The 15,179-nt window shown below is 40.4% G+C and overlaps 1 protein-coding gene across 4 annotated transcripts in view; it reads right to left on the reverse strand.

The window, feature by feature from the left end:
• The window catches only part of LOC121596317 (solute carrier organic anion transporter family member 4A1), a 54,462-nt gene extending 40,107 nt beyond the window's left edge, over positions 1–14,355 (reverse strand). For 2 of the 4 annotated variants that reach the window (XM_041921154.1, XM_041921157.1), the window contains exons 1-2: positions 14,220–14,355; positions 12,181–12,378 (exon numbers count right to left, since the gene is read on the reverse strand). The gene's annotated coding sequence lies outside the window, so the exon portion shown is untranslated. Of the gene's footprint in view, positions 1–12,180; positions 12,379–12,507; positions 12,532–14,219 lie in introns of those variants that run through there. The other 2 variants (XM_041921155.1, XM_041921158.1) reach the window with 2 other exon arrangements.
• Between the last annotated feature and the right edge of the window lie 824 nt (positions 14,356–15,179).

A 15,179-nucleotide genomic window follows, 5' to 3' on the forward strand; every position in this document is an offset into this window, starting at 1 on the left:
TTGCAGTTCATTCAACTACGAGGTGTTTTGTCAACAGCTTCGTACAATGGATGTTATTTGTTTTTATTTTTCAATTTGACCGTGGATCGTTTGCACAAGTCATCGTCCAAATGGAGGTGCACACCATTGGTAGAAGGCAGTAGCGGAGATTAATTCCAGCCTGAACGGAGGTCTTGAGATGAGAGTGATTTTAAGAAAATTTCGATTCAATTTGTACGGTAACATCTAAGATTTTAGCAAACAAACCATTGGTCAATAATTAAAGTATGTTTATCTCAAATATTTAATTTTATTTGTATCCAGCAGGTTCTGAAAAGGTAAAATTACGACTAAACATGTGATGTAAAAATGCATGAAAAAGAAGGTTCTGAATGGAAATGTTGCTCTTCTAGTGTACAAAAGAATGCTTTATTAGTGTTTTCTACTTGTTTTTTATTTGATATTTTTAAACAAGCTAAACGGTTTAGTGAAGATATGACTGTTACAAAAGTACAATGTATAAGAGATAAAATATCAATCATAAAGCTTTGCTAACTATATTTTGGTTAGTAAAAAATTGAGATAACGTAAAAATCAAGAATTAATTTTCAATAAATTTGAATAAGTTTTCCATCTTATCTGGCGCTATTTTAAGCTCTGTACCTCTGGTAAATGATTAAAAACGAGGTTTGTGTTCTACTTGATTAGGTTTCACTCGACCGATAATAACCGTGCAAATAGACGTAGAGAGAGAAAATGCCTCGGGCGACAATTTGAAATATGATCTGTTTCCGATTAATTGCGGTGATAAATTTCACATCGCGTAGATTGAAGTAGCTCAATGCACCCAGTCAACCAACCTACACCTTTTTTGTTTATAAACATAAACAAAATAAGTGAACATATGTTTAAATTTATTCTTTTTACTCTGGCTTGTAAACAAACTGGATAATTCCGACTGTTCCGGATAAAGCAGAAATTGCGCGCAGTACAAGAAGCTCTGTTTGCAAAATTGAACTACTTTTGGGGAAGTGTCGGGCAAGACAATTTCTCTCTACGTCTATTTACGCGGTAAGACAAGTGACGTCATAAGAGACATGAATGCACACTAGACTGGAACCTGGAATCGCTACGATGCTAAGTCGTGCGTTTAACAGCTGTAACAGAAAACCTACACGATCAAGAATTAACCTTACAAAAGGAAACAACCAAAAGGTAGTATTAAATAATCTAGTACAAACATGCATTCGGTTTAATGTATTGGTTCGAAGCAACAAAATGACGAAATTAAATGAGACGATGATGATTGTGTTTGAAACCACGTCGAAAAAAAATCCATAAACTCAGTATTTTTGACTCAAAAGAAATTCAAATGAACATAAATATTCAAATAGGAAATAAAGACGAATCGTTATTACTTGGCCGCTAAAAGCCGCTGTCACAAATAACACATTAGTGAACCGGAAAGAACAACATAATAGTGATGAGAACAGAAGGTGCAATACAAACTTTATCTTGCGTTTTTTTTAGCTTTACAAACTAAACCACCAAAAACACCGACCAACAGCAGCAAGCTTTAACGTTGCAGGGGCAAAAAAAAACACAGTAAATAACATTTTTTGTCCCAAAACGGGAGCTTTCACATGGCTTAAGTGTAGCGCCAGCATTACCACCAGCTGTTCATTCATGCCAGGCCAGTGAGCTCAGTGTCTGCAGCTCGTCGTGGAAAATGCCAGCCAGCGCTTAGGTTAAGAGAATGGCAAATGCTGGCAGAACAACGACCACGAAAGAATATCGTCGTTTCCATTCATACACTGGTGCTCGCGCTTTCGCGTGATCGCGCACGAATTACGTGGCACACGGAGAGGAACAACTTCTATCGTTTACAGTGTGTGCGTTTACTGCCCAGCGATGGCGATAGATGGCGGCGCGCTTTAGCAGCAGCTTCAACTCATTCCCAGCTGCGATTGGAGAGATGAAAGGAGTTTTTTTTGCATCATACTCCGTGCCTAAAGTGCTATTCAGTGTTAGTTTATGTGAGGGGGGCTACATTTTTCTACTAAATTCCATTCCAGACAGTGAAGACATTTTCTTCAGACGACTCTAAGGGAGAGATAGATTCAAACGCTCAGACGACTGTTGAAAAGTACAAAAATAAAAGGTTTTTAAGTCTTTTGTGCAAAATTTTGGCAATCAGCTGCTATATGCTTCGGGAATGCTTCCAAATCAATATTATTTGAAATGATGCGTTCAAAAACTGCCAAGACAAATGAATAATGAATGGATAATCCCCACCACTGCTCATCATCTTGGGATTGCCGCTTCCAGAACATTCCAAAGGGGCAACTCCGCGTTTGTGTTGTGGCAGTCACTCCAAAAAAAAAAGGACATTGCGGATGGTCCTTCAAGAATAAATGACTCTCGCGCGCATTTCCCATTATAATGCGAGATTTTTCGGATCCAAGATGATGCTACATCTTCATCGTTATTTCGACTCCACTCCACTCGAGAGGGAGCACACAAACACACACACATCAACAAAAAAAAAAGATCATTGTTCGAGGACCGTTCACCGTTTTGGTACGATTACCACCGACACACACACCAAAATCCATCGAATCATGATGATGACGCACTAAACCTGCAAAAGCATTTGCTTACGCTCTCTGTCTGCCCATACTCCCATACACTCCAGTGTCCAGTCTCCAGAGAATCAATCGGTGAAAGGGAAATGTTTATTATCTCTACATTCTATGACAGAAGGTCCCCCGGGCGGAGGCTTGGAGGTAGTATAGATGGTTCTCATCAGTCATCCAGCTCCGGTAGCTGGTAGTCCAAATGCCACATCGACATGGAGTGGAGTTCATTTCGCCTTCTAATGGTCCCACCACGACCGCCACTTGAGAAGAAGGATCGCAATAGTATACACACACACAAACACACATGTACCAGGTTCGTCTCGTTAGTGGACAAATCCGGCCACAGCCGGGCGACGGCCAGATTGTTATAATTATTGAACCAGTGACGCATTCATAACGAGGGTTTGACAGTGGAGCGCGGAGAGAGTTGGAGGGTTTTTGGGATGAAATCAATAATCTAGAAAACCTTCCACTTTTATTGCCATGCTCGGTAGTACCTGCTTATCGAAAACCACAGCCACCACCACCACCACCAGCACCAGCATCGACAAGGACACACAGGCGTTCCAAAAATAAAACCTACAAGGATGAGGGAAAAAGAACACAGCGATGCCCACTAATCGTAATAACCGGAAGGTGACTTTGTGTAGCATAAATCGAGACAAAAAAAAAGGTTGTACACCAATCGTGGGACGTAAATATTGATTCTAAAAATGTCAACCTTGCCTTTCAGATGCTTACAGGATCCTTGTACAGTGAGGCTGTATATGCTATGCTGTCGAGAATGTTGCGGTGGTGAACATGCCTTCAACGGTGCTTTATTGTTGGAACAGAACCGGCCCCAAAAATTCTAGTAACGTATCGTCAATACAGACGTGGTGTTGTATGTATTCTATAGAACGTGTGCCTGATTTATTTTTAGGAAAGAAGCACAATACAGTGGTGGAAATTATTGCAAGCGTATTCTTGTTTCTTGGATTTCATTTTGAGTAGTCGATATATTAGTCAATATTGGGGCTTCCATTTTTGTATGGAGTTTAACAGTTGGATGCAGAAATCTTGTAAACACTCCATACAAAACTACACACAAAACTAGCCTGCAATTTTCAGTCTAGGTTATTCTAGCCTCAAAGCTACAATTAGATTAAAGTATTTGCTCGAAAAAATTACAAAACAAGATTTTGGACCCCAAGGTATTTATCCCAAGGTGCATTAAAGAGATCTGCTGATGGAATCCAGAATCAAAGTGTATGTAATCCAGGTGGTCTCATAGCATTTTTTTATAAACAATTTTGAACATCACTTTTCAACAGGACGAATGAAAACTTTTGCTCAAATAACCTTTCTAGAGGCTTGACGAATACGCAAAACACGCATAAAATCTTCATTCAGAACAAAAGCGATAAAAAATCAGCCTTCTAAATTCATACATCTTGGAATAAACCCACCTGTACATTATACCCACTTAGATAGCTACTCGAAAACAACTATACAATGCAAACAAATTTCTGACTGAAATTTCAGTCTACGAACTTAAAACATAAAGGGCCCCATTATCATATTTACATTTTGATTCAATCCTTTACTTTTCAAACTTGAAATTTTCCACACCCAACCATGTGTTTTTGAAACAATTAATTAAGATAATTATAAATCTTGCCATTATAATAATGTTAAAATAAAGACATTTTTATGTATAATAGTAACTGAATAGTGTCTTTAGTATCTTTTGGAGCATCAAAATTAATATCACTTGCCATAAAATCATTAAGTGCAGTGAACTTCAAATAATTGTCCTACAAGCCATTATTAGAAATTTGGAAATCCAATGGATTCAAATCGGGAAGAAAAAATCGTTTTAAATTTGTTTAATCTTTTGTGCCACTAAATAAGGAATTTCTAGCGTTCAGATCTAATGCAATAGACATCATCATTAAATCGAAAATTAGACCGCTGAGATGGAGAACCCCAATAAACATCAAGTACCTCCAAATCTAGTTCTGAGTTCAATTAAGTACCAATCAGAATAAAACCGCCTCCTTATGAATAATGGTTGCGCTTAAACAAATTTCCTACACTGTATTGGATGAAATGCTTTCAATGCAAAACATAAACTATAAATAAGGCGTCAGACGTTGCCACCAAAAATATGTGTGATAGCCTACGCAGACGACAAAATGATAGCATTCGTAGCCCAATCTCCCCTTCTTACACCTACCAAGCTACGCCCTATTAAAAGTCTATAATTAATGTATAAAAAATCACATAATTCAAAACTTATAGGATATGAAAAACGCGGAAGAAAAAAGCGCCTCATTTCCCAGCGTGCGTTTGATACATGTGCGTCAAAATACCTTCACCCCAAGAGCACCGCAGTTTTCATTTTCATCACCGCAGAAAACTTTCCTCACCGCCAGTAATGCCCACTACCCCCATCCAACCCTACTCCGCGGCCGCATGGAAGGGTGATCTATTATTCATTTGCAGCAACCCTCCGTGCGGCGGTGTTTCGATGAATTTTCATTTTCACCGGCAGCTAACACGAACCGGGTACGAAATTTTTCGAAAAATAAGCCCCCCTGCTGCTACTACTCGTCGCCCGTGGGCTTTTGCGGGCATCGATGTACAATTTAACATCATCCGTCGTCATCGTCATGCTGATTGGCGCCGCAACAGAAGGGCCCCTGCGGAGAGAGGGAAGGCTCGAGTTTTGGAACCGTCGCCATCATATGCGACCAAGGGATTTTGCCACTCAGCAACAGTGTGCGGGCGGGTGCGGGCATTCCAGTGAAAGGTATGCACCATCCCCCCCCCCTCAAATCCACCCTCCCACGCAACAGAATAGGGCTGTGAAAAACCGATCCCATCCTCCCACACCTACTATTTCTTCAGGTGGAGGCAATGAATACCTTTTGACATGGCACATTTTCATGCCACGCTATGAGTTTGCAAAAAATGTTGGGTTTTCCTCAAAATTTTCACGCCCATCACGGCAAATTACAGGGTAGCAATATTCGCTGGAGATTACTGTTAGCCCTAACAGGGGAGGGTGTTTCTGTATCCCGCTCCAGGTCGAATAGTTAACACTGCCAATCTACCTTCTTACTGTCATCGTGTTTGACCGGTCACGCGCATGATATGAACTTTTTCCCGAAGAAGGTACAAATTACCTAAATACTCTGTTATTTTTACTACAAACAAACAACCAAACCTTCACTATCTTGCACAACAACAAACGTCAATGGAAAAAGCAAAGCAAGTAAACCAATTTAAGCTTCAAATTACACAGCCACAACGCAAAGATCACAAAGTTAGCCTTCGCTGGGAAACGCGCTTTTAACGTATTGCGCCGTTAAAGCTGACATTTAAATTAATCTTTCACCTCAAAATGTCATTTTGCTGGTAGCCTACCTTAGCTAAGCAGCTGGTAAAGGGCACTATAACACGGTCCTGCTGTTGCTGGACACAACCGCGGACAAGGTTGTGACCGGTTGTTCAACTAAATCCCGTCGAGCAGTGTAGCAGAGCAGATAAGGGCTGTGAAAACAACCCTTAGCGTACAAAGCACAGTTGGAGTTGATGCTGGTGCGGTTGATAAGACGTAACCACAACACAGCTCACCAGTAAGAAGTAAAATCTTCTGGATTGACAGTCCTTGCAGCATGTAACCTTGCGCCGTTGATAAGGCGACACATGTCACGGGTGGTGACCGAGGGACCGACCGAAACCGGACAAGAATGTTGTCGCGAGACACACCGCACACACACACAGGGCATGGTATAAGCAAACTGTTCTACTTTCTCGCATCCGCCAGAAGCGGTACAATTTATGGCCATATCTAATCGTTCTAACTAAAATGTGTCAAGCAAACAAATCTGCTTCGGGAGGGTGATAGTTAGAGAGATTCACCATTATCGATTGCTATCTGGTTGAGCTACCACTACTATAAAGCGCCCGGAAATTGACAACAGTGAATTATTGCACCATTTTGTACTGATCGCATTTACCCTCTTTCTAATATTCATGGGCACTACAAGCTACATCGGATCCATCAGTCGAAAGGGTTGCTGCAGGAAGTGAGGCTTGATTTAGACGAGTGCGTGATTGGGTGGGGGACCATATCACTACAATCAAGCAAATCATCGTTGTTTTGGGGTGGTTTAATGTAGTTGTAGGCTGTTAAGTGGTCAAAAACTGGGCATTAACATTCACCATGGCGCTATTCGCTCATAGTGGTGATGGTGGTGTGATCATAAATAGTACGCAACAGTATCCAATAGTTAAATTATCTAGCTCGAGAGCACATGTACTGGGACGTAAACATTACATCAGATGGTACTTTGACGGTATCATAAGTGAGACCAAGTTATCAGATTATATCACAACTGCTGCATTGGTTAAATAATACTGGATCAATATGCAATTTTTAAGAAAAAAAAACTTTGAAAATAATATATTGTCAAATAAAAATTACGAACTGCTCATTCGCGTACTCAACCTGATCGAATTTATGCTTCTTTGGAATATTGTTTTATCTAGCAAAGTTAAACACAGTAATTTTGCGTATTAATTGTATTACAATGATTTTCTAGCCACAATAACAACCAAAATTCGATTGACAGTGTTGATCAGAAGTTGTTACAATTTCGGTAACACTTTCTTGGTATATTTCTTATGGGAACTTTATGTGATGGAAATTGGACTTTACGGCACCTTTTTCCAGTTGGATTCTAAATGAGCATGTCCAAAAAAGGGTACTGTTGTTGTTGACTCTACTCAAGCCGGTCTCGTGGTACAGCCGTCAACTCGTACGACTTAACAACATGTCCGTCATGGGTTCAAGCCCCTAATGAACCGTGCCGCCATACGTAGGACTGACTATCCTGCTATGGGGGGTAATCCATAAGTCACTGAAAGCCAAGCCTACAAGTAGTGGTTCAAAGCAGGCCTTGACAGACACCGGTTGTTGAGACAATAGAAGAAAAAGAAGAAATGTCCACTAAAGTCCTCCACAAGGGTCCCAACAATTTTGAGAATCCCAGAAAAACGCTGTAGTGCTGCATCAGTTATAAAAATCCAATATGGCAGAACGCAACGATCAATAAGGTGTAAATAATTCAACGTGGTTTATAGGATACAATATATATGGGTATAATGCAACATGTCAAAAATGTCTATTTAGTAGTTTCTATAATTTGCATTTAAATTCTATATCTTTGATTAATTATAAAATCGACATAAAATAATTAAAAAAAGTGCCCTTGTCATTCATAAGGATATGTAACAAATCAGTGTATTAGATAAATCATAGATCATTAGAGCAATAATATAATAACATTTTTAATTTAAAAAAATAGTTCAAAATAAGAACAAATAAATTAAAATCGCTTTGGATTAATATAGAATCATTCGTATGGCTACACATACATACATTTTCTTTCCTTTTGAACGTTGTCGTCACCACTATGTAATCTAGTGCAACGTTACAAAATCTTTAAAACAGACCAGGATCTTTCAAACGCATTGTAGAAGAAAAAAGCATATTTATAATGCTTTCACAGATATTTCCGTTCCATTTTCAACACAACTAATCGACATAAGACAAGATGACTCTCAGTTGGCTCAACACAACAGTCTCACACTATCTGTACCCGGTCGCCTTCACTAAAACCCTGATTGACACACACAAAAAAATGCTGCTTCTTGTTACCTGGATTTTTTATTGCCAAAAAAAAAAGAACAGATCGTTGGCACATACTCTATAGCAATTGCTGTTTACAGACCATTTGTTTTATGGTAATTGTATGCCAACTTCATTATACCCGAAAGGATGCCCATATCCTTAGCCCCGTTCCTTTTGTTGATTTTACGTGCTTGCAAGCGCGCTACAGTGTGTGTGTGTACCTGTATCCAAAATAATCACACTTTACCCAACATCGAAATCGTGTAATCTTACTCTCTAACAATAACTACAAGGTAAGATAAACACGTAGAAGAATATCCGACCGTAACGAGCGGTAAAGTTTGAGAGAAAAAAAAACACAAACTAACCGCTTCTCTATCGCGTCTCTAATCACGGCACACCAGTTGTAGCGTATGATTTTATTTACCTGAAATTAAATTATGAAACACCACGAAATGGGAAGTAAATGTAAAGCAACCAACCACCACCGCACAACAACAACGAGCACCCGCGCTCATCGCTGGCGTAACGCATCTGATAAGCCAGCAAGAGACCAGCAGCAGCAAATAAACAACAAACAAATAAACAAACAGACACACACACACGGCAAAAGCGTGTGCTCCAACAACATAACGCGCAGTAGGCTGGAAATATTAAAAAAAAAAACACATTCACCGAAAACTTTGAAAATCACACCCCTAACCGCGTCGATTGAGAGTGGAAAATGCCATTACGCAATGATGTGCCGGTGGTGAGTGGGGGGGGGGTGATGATGCAGCGTGTTGTGTTGGCCGGGCAACCCCAAAGAAAGTGCGTATTCCGTGCGTCTTTACGACGTAGTAAGGCTCACACATACACAGAAACATGGTTGGTTAAACAGTGCGCGCACACACGATTCACGGTTCAGCGGGCAAATGATAAGACAAAACTATCAAACCAACAAGCACACTACACTATCCGTTCACAATCCGTTACGGGACAGCATGCGGAAGCGATGCTCCGTCAAATCCGTTCCGAAGCAAACCCCGAGGTAAGAGAGGTGCGTGTGTTAAAGGGATTCGATGGAGCGAGTGGCTGCTTGCCATAAACCATCCATAATGCCATACGCACTACACATGGTGACACAATATCACAACACCACCAGTTGTTGTCCACAGGGCCTCGATTGTATTGTTTACTACTATTGTGTGTTGCCCAACAGCAGCAGCACACGATCGAGCTTAAACGGCTCGATGATTGACGGTCTCGACTACGCCTACTCAATTACCGGTGGTGATGGTGGTAGTAGGTTGTTGGGAGGCGAGACTTGCGAAGGCTTGCCGTTTGAAATATCATACGTGTAGCGATCTCTGCTGCCTTTCCACAACAAGCTTTTCAAACGCTTGTTGATAGTCATCTTTCAACTAGTGATGGTTTATTTCCTTTTACTAATCAACAGCTGGGGCTTTACACCGCTATTAACACACATTGCAATGGTATTAGAAGGAAATGTTGCTAGAAGATCATTATAATGTGTGTTTGTGTGATATAAATCATAGTAAATGACGTGAAATACAGGAATAAAAAAACAGGAAGAATAAATGAGCATATACTACAACATGGATGCGTTTATGCTGCTTAATTAAGATCTTGGACGTCAGCTTACAAAAATCATAACTGAACGATTCTGAATCTGAAACAACTTTTCGCATAATAAAAATCAATTTAATTTGTATTTGTATATATTTGTAAGGAAGAACAGCTTTCATATATACTCCAACGGGCTTCAATTATCATTCAAGAGTGTTCTAAAAAACAATTTAGAAAAGAATCATACTCCTTACGAGTACAAACGCACACCACTTACAGTCGGCCCGTGACTTTTTGGCCAAAACAACACCATAAACAAACAGCACTCTATTGGCTCGCAGACCCTTTTTCCGGGTTTCTTAAATATGAAAACAAAATCAAACAACTAAAAACATTTACCCACTAACGGTGATGGCGATGTGCCACGACCACGTGTGAGTTACAGGTCACATACTGCCCAAAAAGCGACCTAAATCCCAAAGCAGCACTGTGCAGACTGTGTTAGAAACAGTGCTGCAAAATGTCATGAGCATCACGAGATGTTCACCAACGAAAACAATCAACATATCCGTGTTAGCTTGATGTTCATTACTAATACTCAATGAAAGTGCGTCATGACATGCCAGTGAACAGCTGTTCACTGATGCTATGTAACAACTGAGATGATCAGTGATGAGACTCCAACAGTTGGAGGACATGACATTTTGTTTAGCACCCAACTCTTGATCACTCACTTGGTCACGAAATTTTGTGTTGGTGATAATCACGACCTTCTTGGAATATACTTGGCGCTTGGTCCTAAGCAACAAAATGGGCAGTCTTTCTCGCTCTTTTTGCTTTGATTGTCTATCGGGTCAAACAGATCGAGAAAACATGCTCATTTTGTTTCTTGGAACCACTCACACGCTCCACATATCCCCCATGACCATGGTGATGATCATCGACAGAAAATGTCACAATGTCACCAAGCATGTGATGGTCGCAACAACTGTTTGAGTCTCACCTCTGATCATTACAGTAGAGCTCGTGACGCTGACATTATTTTGTTTCAGCCAAAATTTGTCATGACTATCTCAGTGACATTTTGCAGCACTGATCACAGTAAAAAAATTCATGACGTAGAGGCTCACCAAGCGATGGTCACAAAAATGTCACGAAACATGCATTGGTCACACCAACCGTTTTGAGTATCATCTCTGAATATCACAAATGAGTACGTGACGTTGACATGAATTTTGTTGCAGTCAGCTTTTTTATGATATTCTGACAGTGACATTTTGCAGCACTGGTCAGAAGTGATATGAGGTTTGGAATTATAAAAAAAGTGTTCTAAAAAAAAGTAGTTTTAAATACAGCTTTCAAAATAACATATTTCTATCGAGCTTACAAACACTTTTTCGCTCCGTTTACTTTTCACATCACAATAACCCTATTTTGCTACCCTACATTTTAATCTAACCGTAGAGTGGCCGCCAGAACAATCTCCTCTAACGAACCTGTCCAGTTTGTGATTTCACCCAACTCCATCATTTGACGATGGCCGCGTGTAATATTTTTTTACCCACGATCCAATGAGCACGGGGACAGGCAAGCCATGTCAATGACAGGTTTCCGGTGCGAAAGTCAACCTCCTTCGATCGTGCAACCCCCCCGCGTTTTGGTGCGCGGTGAAGGCTTTCGAGGGGTGTAAAAGCTTTGATGATGCGAACACAAGCATGGGGTGGAGCAAACAATATGGTTGATTTATAGAAAGAAGTATTAAGGTAAATAACAATAGATTTAAAATTACTCCTAGCTTCGATTCATTTTTGTTGAAAACATTAGATATTTTATTGACATAGACAATTGTTTTACACAGTTTGTTTTGCAACGAGCTTTTTTATTGCATTTTAACTAGTTTATCAGCCAAAAATTGTAAACAAATTGTAATTTACTTAATAAAATAAAATAAGAGGGCACATTTATGTAACAGTTGCTAAGGTTTAGCTAATAAATTTAATTCAAGAATGGTTGCAAACAATTTCAAAAAAAAAAAAAAACGAAAATTCCAAATTCACGGAAAATGATTAAAAACACGAAAAATTAAAAACAAAATTGTGATGCTATATTGTGTTAATATTCGCTACTGTCAACAAATACAGATGACAGATGCATAATAAACATGTTTTGTAGCCGAAGACACAAAGCATGCCATGAGTAAGGTGCATGAGCATTTTACAAATTATCATCCAAGATTCTATATCATTTTAATTAAAACAAGATCACCATTTTCTTGTGCGCAATGCTTTTACTGCAATATAATCAACTTACCTCTCAATTCTTTGCTGCTACTAAATGATGAAACCTTTCCCCACCGAACACGGTTCTTGCTGAGACAAATCGCTTTAATTTTACACTACTTTTACACTTCTCGCCACTTCTGAGCCGCCCGACGACAACAGGACAATGAGAATTCACAAATTTCACCGATTTTTCCTCCTATTGCACTTTGTTCACACTTCGCAAGCACTGTGAGACCGATAGAGAGACAAGAGCAAAAGAGAAATGAAACCTTTTTGCCGCGCAGATTAGAAGCATACTACATTTGCATGCCCCCAGCACTGGCAGCCTTCTCTCTTGTGTGCGCAATTCATTCACCTTTTCTCAGCGCAACAACAATCTCGTCAGGCGAAAATGATTATAAATACAAAATCACACACTTTGTGGTTGAACCAGCGATGGGCGCGTGAAGCCCTCTACCAGCGAACAATCGCGGCACTTGTTTAGAGCACACAAACACGCACACACACACACATGTACAAACAATCAAACACACATGGGGGCGCACCACTACTACTGCAGCACGTTACGCGGGCACGTATGTGCAGCATCAGCAAAGTAGCCTTTGGCATGCTTTGATGCTCACACTCTCTTGTGGGGATGATGATCATCTAAACAACGAACCGCAGCAACAGCAGCAGCAGCAGCAGCCACGTTGCCATCGGATCCACATCCACAGACAAACGCCAACACACCAACACCAACAGTTGCAATCAAACATGCGATAGATGGAACCGAACCAAAAACTAACATAAAAGCAAACCCAAAACCACAAAGCTAATGCTTTTGGGGTGTGCTATGTTTAATTGCTCGCGATAAAACAGATCCCCAAAAGAGTTTGGCATTGATTGTTGTCCCATTTTTAGTTTTGTAAAATATTAAATAAATTTTAAGTTATTTAAACGAATTTTTGGGATTTTTCTTTTCATAAAACAAGTTACATTATAACAGTTCTAAACGTCTTTTGCATGAAAATAAAATAATTTGCATACTCTCCCAGCTTCTACTACTACCACTAGCAAAAATGCATTTCCCCCACGACACACATCCGTCCCGGGACAACAATCAGCTGTGCTGTGCGCTATGCTACCGGTGTTGGGGGTGCTGCTGTGATTATGAAACATGATGACCGTGGCGGCCCTCCCATTCCTTTCGCCCTTGTCACCCCCGATAGAGCACATGCACAGAACGACCAAAATAGACGACGGCTTGTGGTGTGTGCACACCACAGCAGTCCTTGGTGACATATTCGAAGAAAATCGATCATCGATGGAAACAGGTATAGAAAAACAAACGGCAAGAATGAAACTACAAAAGGTGTAAAAGCAGCGGCACACTTTGTTGCTCTCGCGGGAGCATAGGCTCCTGACTGCGCCAACCAGTCGGTAAGGTGCATTTTCGTCTTGTGTCGAGTGCTAGTTGTTGGACACTATGTTGAGAAAGGGTGAGGAAGCTTTAGGAATAGCGTAGTGTGCGACACAACAAACAAGGGTCACAAGCAGATAAAGAACAACAAATACAAGGGAAATGATAAAAGGGGTGAAGATACTTGTGTGTTTGTGTGGTGTTTGGTGTTGAGCAGAATTTGTATAATTTTTCGGTTTTTTTTTTTCTACAATTTTAATTGCTAAACAAAAACCTTCCAGCTTTCGTTCAGTTTTAGAAAGCTGTAAATTATTGATGAACATCACTTGCATTGCTGTTGCATTTCTTCTCTTCTATGCACTGTGAAGTTGGCCAAAAAGGAGAAAAAAATAGATTTTCTCACAACATTGCACTAATATCGTCAGTTATCTTAAAACGCAGCATAAGAAATCATATTCGATGGAAAAAAGGAAACACACACACACACAGACATTTCACCAGCATTCGCTAAACAAAACATTCACACACTCATGGCGACACATCTTTCCTGCTTTGGTTGGTCTGCAGCAGCTCCGAAATAGCGGAACTGTTTCACCTCAATATTTGCCACTTTTGATCGATTAGATTGCAATATTTTTGGCATTTCAATACGACAGCACACTTACACACAAGTTACGTAACGTAAATTAAGTACATTTTTGATGATTTCGTAGAAAATTTTCACTTTGCTCTCGACACGGGAGCGCACAGACACGTCCGACCGTCGCAGAGGAAACCCGATTTTTGACAGCGATCCTGACGTACACGTACACACAAGCTCTGCACGCTGTGTGGTATTACAGGGTTTGCCACGATTTATTGGTTGGTTCCCATCAATTTTTGGTGGGTTCCCATATTTTTTTTGTGCGCGCCCACAATTTTTTGGTCGTTTCCCGGAATTTTTTGGTCCAATTGTATTGATATCCAATCGGAAAATACCAATAAATTATGGGAACCAACCAAAAATCTATGAGAAACCACCAAAAAATCGTGGGAACTCACCAAAAAATCATGGGAGCTGACCAAAAAAAAGTGGAAACCCTGTATTGAATCCGTTCGTAGCGGCGGCGTACGTCCCGACACTCATTTTCCTAACGTACTAGATGGTTGCTACAGTTATTCACCGCGGCCTTGTAGGAGCGGGCTCATGAAATGTGTTGCCATTCCTAGAATTTCATGTGAGCGTCGTACGTTCCCGCTACGAACGGATTCAATAATACCAGCCGCTGTGTGCAGAGTGACCAGAAATACCGATTTATCTGTATTCCTACCGATTTTTTATATGCCTACCGATTCACAGAGGACCGCCCTAAAACTACCGATTTTCCATTTATCCTACCGAAAATCACAGATATTTGATTTTTCAGTCGTTTAAGCTTAATCTGTGGCGCTTGAGATGCTGTTTCAAGGATCGCTATCCTCATTTGTTACTCATTTGTTACGCGTTCTCAACATTACTCCTGCCGAAAACCGCCAAAATAATCTGGCCACACTGGCTGTGTGGCCAATTTCTTTCAGCATAGAAAGCTGAAGGCACGCACACACCGCTACAGTTGACGGAACGCGCGCGTTCCCCTGTAACAAAT

The sequence above is a fragment of the Anopheles merus genome, chromosome 3R, assembly GCF_017562075.2.
Source record: "Anopheles merus strain MAF chromosome 3R, AmerM5.1, whole genome shotgun sequence".
Taxonomy (NCBI): domain Eukaryota; kingdom Metazoa; phylum Arthropoda; class Insecta; order Diptera; family Culicidae; genus Anopheles; species Anopheles merus.